This window comes from Emydura macquarii, unplaced genomic scaffold (assembly GCF_026122565.2).
Source record: "Emydura macquarii macquarii isolate MOO-44397 ecotype Brisbane River unplaced genomic scaffold, CSIRO-AGI_Emac_v2 contig_3297, whole genome shotgun sequence".
Taxonomy (NCBI): domain Eukaryota; kingdom Metazoa; phylum Chordata; order Testudines; family Chelidae; genus Emydura; species Emydura macquarii.
The window spans coordinates 2,725-6,799 of NW_027133434.1; the positions used below are offsets into that span (position 1 = coordinate 2,725).

The 4,075-nt window shown below is 44.1% G+C and overlaps 1 pseudogene; it reads right to left on the bottom strand.

Moving 5' to 3' along the window:
- Positions 1-353: 353 nt before the first annotated feature.
- Positions 354-1,268, bottom strand: LOC137143161 (olfactory receptor 6B1-like; annotated as a pseudogene).
- Between the last annotated feature and the right edge of the window lie 2,807 nt (positions 1,269-4,075).

Below are 4,075 nucleotides of genomic sequence, written 5' to 3' on the forward strand. Positions count from 1 at the left end.
ACTGAATAGGCCCCAATTTCCCATCCTCTTTGACTGTTAGACACCAGGGACTGGCTGGAACTGAACCACCTGGTCTGAATGCCCCCCACTTTCCTCCCCCAGATTCCAGGGACCTTCCGATTCATCTTGAAATTCTCCACCTCAGCCCTGTCTTTTCCCTGCTCTCTCTAAAGTTTCCGGGTAGTAGAGAAGAGATGGAGTTTCGGTCTACAGAATAGAAAGGGGATTCCAGAGAGGCTTCTGGAGAGAGACCAGGTTCTGTCAATCTGTGCACCTCTCAGCTTGTGGTGCCTAGCGTGGTTAAAGAGGGTCTCTATAAATCCTGGCCTTACATTCTATAAGCAGCGTGCTGCTCATGTTCCACCAGCAGGGAACTGTCTGTCCCTTTGGAGGGCCGCGTCCGTCACAGAGACCTTGTGGACAGCACTCACACCAGAGGATGCTTTTCTTAGCACCCTCTTCACTTGGTTCCTCAGGCAGTAGATGAAGGGGTTAAGCATGGGGTGACGACCGTGTACACGACAGACATCAGCTTGTTCAGGTCAAAAGGGAGGTGCAGGTGGAAAAGGCTTTCTTCTTTCCCTGGACAGCTGGGATGTGCAGGATGGTGGCTATGATGCAGAGATAGGAGACTATGGTCACAGAGAGTGGGATGAGCAAGGCCAGCACAAAGTCCACCATCTCTGCCAGTGACATGTCGGCTAGGCTAGGTTCAGCACTGGGGAGATGTCACAGAAGAAGTGGTTGATTATCCCTGGGCTGCAAAACGTCAGGAGTGAGATGAAGAACACCTGGAAAAGGGAGATGGAGAAGCCACTCATCCAGGAGACAGCTGCCAGCTGCAGGCAGAGCCGGTGGGTCATGATGGCTGGGTAATGCAGCGGGTTGCAGATGGCCGTGTAGCGGTCGTACCCCATGGAAGCCAGCAGGTCACAGTCAGTGCATAAGAGCGAGCTGAAGAAGTAGAGTTGGGTCATGCATCCCACAAAGGAGATGTTCCTGCTCTCCACCAGGAAATTCATCAGCAGTTTGGGGATGGTGACTGAGATGTACCAGGCTTCCAGGAAGGAGAGCTGACTGAGGAAGAAATACATGGGCTTGTGGAGGTGATGGTTCATCCTGATCAAGGCGATTATGGCCACATTCTCCAGGAGGGTCAGCACGTAGGCCACCAGGAATATCATGAAGAGCAGTAGCTGTAGCTCCCGGATGGTTGGGAATCCTAGCAGGATGAACTCCTGGACACTGGTGTGGTTCTCCGGCTCCATGGGACCCTTGAGGGTCTACAAAGGCAGCAGTAGAAAGAAAGAAAGAAAGAAAAAAAGAAAGAAAGAAAAGTGGTTGAAGTCACAGATGCCCATTTTCTTGAGATCTTTCACTACAGCACTTTATTTTATTCCTTATTATTAGACCCCATTCTCTAGTTCTGGAACACCTTGCCGTTGTGAGAACAATGGCCCAGGTTCTCGGATAGTGATTTTCCCCAGTAGAAGATCTCACTCATTACTATTCTATCAACTCAACTGTCCCTAACTCAGAGCTGTAGAGGGGGAGATTTAAAAAAGCACCTAAGGTGTGCAAGTCCTATTGAAAATCACTTCAACTTCTATCAAAGATACTTGTGTGGCCACCTTCACTGTAGTGTCTGAGCATTTGCAGTCCTTCATGTAGTTATCCTCTCTCTGCCCATCTGGGTTTGAGAAGTGCTGTTATGCCCATTTTACAGAGGGAGAACTGACAGATTTGATTTAGTTGGGGTTGGCCCTGCATTGAGCAGGGGGTTGGACTAGGTGACCTCCTGAGGTCCCTTCCAAGCCTCATATTCTAGGATTCTATGATGACCAGATATTCAAAGTTACTTGAGATGCCTAAAGATGCAGATAGCTTCTTAGTGGAATTTACAAAAGGAACTAAGTGATTTAGGCACAGAGAGTTGGTGGCAGAGCAGGAACGGATCCCAGGTCTCTCATGGTGCAGGCTATCACTGTAACTACCGCACCATCCCTCTTCTAACATGTGCTTTGGCATATTTGAAATTCTTTCCCATTGTCTTTCGAGGGCAAAGAGTTCCTGCAAGAAATTGTAGACTGCACAGTGGCAGAGGAAATCCCTTGCTGAACAATGAAACGGAGTTTGTGCACCTTGAAGCTATTTGTGCACATTCCTGGATCTTCAATTTGCTGCTACTGGTCAGGACAAAGGCTTGGACACTGATATAGGAAAGTCCAGTGAAGACCCATGCTCAATCTGCAGCAGTGGGTCAGAAGAGGAATCAGCTATGTTAAGATGCACCAGGATATCAGTAGGAATCTGCCTAAAGGGCAGCTAAGAAAAAAATCAGATTTCAATTACAGAATGGCAAATCAAGAATAATTCTATCAACATTCACCGGCGAGGGAAAAGGAATGGATACATTGCAAATGCAAGGTGAGAAGAGGTATGGACCAGGAAATCTGGTACTGAGTTAGGAATCAAGTTTCCTGGGTTCTGTTCCCAGTTTTGCCACTGAGTCATTGATTAATTCACCTCATTGTTTAATTCCTCAGTTTCCACATCTGTCAGGTGGTGATAAACCTATATAAAGAGCTTTATAGAATGGAATAATTAATAATAGGATGGGTCATATTTAATGTTAGCTCATGTCACAAATGAAACCATCTCCAGAATAAGATACCAGATATGTCAGCTGTCAGTGTGTCATTCTGAAGCCTAGAATGTCTATTGAGTCAGTGTAAACTGGTGGGAACAGCCCAAACATGGTGGAGAGCAATTTTTGTTCAGAATATCATCTGATTGAATCATCACTGGAACTTGTGGTTTCCTATCATCCTATTTTTTAAGTTCTCAGCCATCTGGACTTTACAAATTAGACCTTTGTAGTGTATAGCTACAGTGAGCCATGTATCCATGCCATGCCAAGAACCTTAGACCATTGTGATATCATAAGTAACTCAACCAAAGACCACCCTTCCTCTACAGCTAATTTGCATGCAATAATTTCATTGTTTGTATGAGACAGACTACACAATGGTGGATTACATGGTCCAAATGTCCTACCCATGTCACAACATGGCTTTCATCTACCTGTATTAAATAATGATTGCTATTATATCATGAAGAAGAGGACAGCTCACATTTTGATATTCATTTCATAACCTGCTAGTATCATATTCAATTTCGGGTTCAGAAAGGTCAATAGAAAATAATCATCATCAATGAAAGAAGGAAAGACGGAGAGAAAGAGACACTGGATTTCTAGCTTTGAGTGCTACTAGTGTCGCTAATCTATTCATGGCCAAAACAAGATTGGTCATTTTTATGCCCCAGTTTTGCAAAGACTGAAGCAAATGCTGAACTTTAAACACATGAGAAGCAACATTCCTTTCCACAGGAAATCTCACATGCATAAAATTCACCATGCAGGATTGGTTTTAATATGTAAATTTTGAATCTTATTGAGGAAAACTCAAATTACAAAAAGTTAAACAAAATAATAATAATAGTCAACATTTGATGTGAATTTCAAATCGTATTTGCGTATAAATATTTATTGTTACTAATCATCCTTTTCAAGTTTTACTAGTGTCACATTAATTTAATTCGACAAAGAGCAGAAGAGATTCAAACATAATACTGTCAATTAAGTAAAAGGTGGGTCACCTTTAGATAGAATCATGGAATATTAGGATTGGAAGGGACCTCAGGTGGTCAGCTAGTCCAACCCCCTGCTCAAAGCAGGACCAACCCAAACTAAATCATCCCAGACAGGGCTTTGTTAAGCCGCACCTTAAAAACCTCAAAGGATGGAGATTTCACTAGCTCCCTAGGTAACTCATTCCAGTGCTTCATCACGCTCCTAGTGAAAAAGTTTTTCCTAATAGCCAACCTAGACCTTCCCCACTGAAACTTGAGACCATTGTTCCTTATTCTGTCATATGCCACCACTGAGAACAGCCTAGCTCCATCCTCTCTGGAACCCCTCTTCAGGTAGTTGAGGCTGCTATCAAATCCTTCCGTTGTGACATTTGATTCATAATACAAAAACAGGAGGGGAGGCGTTCCAAAGCATCTAAGG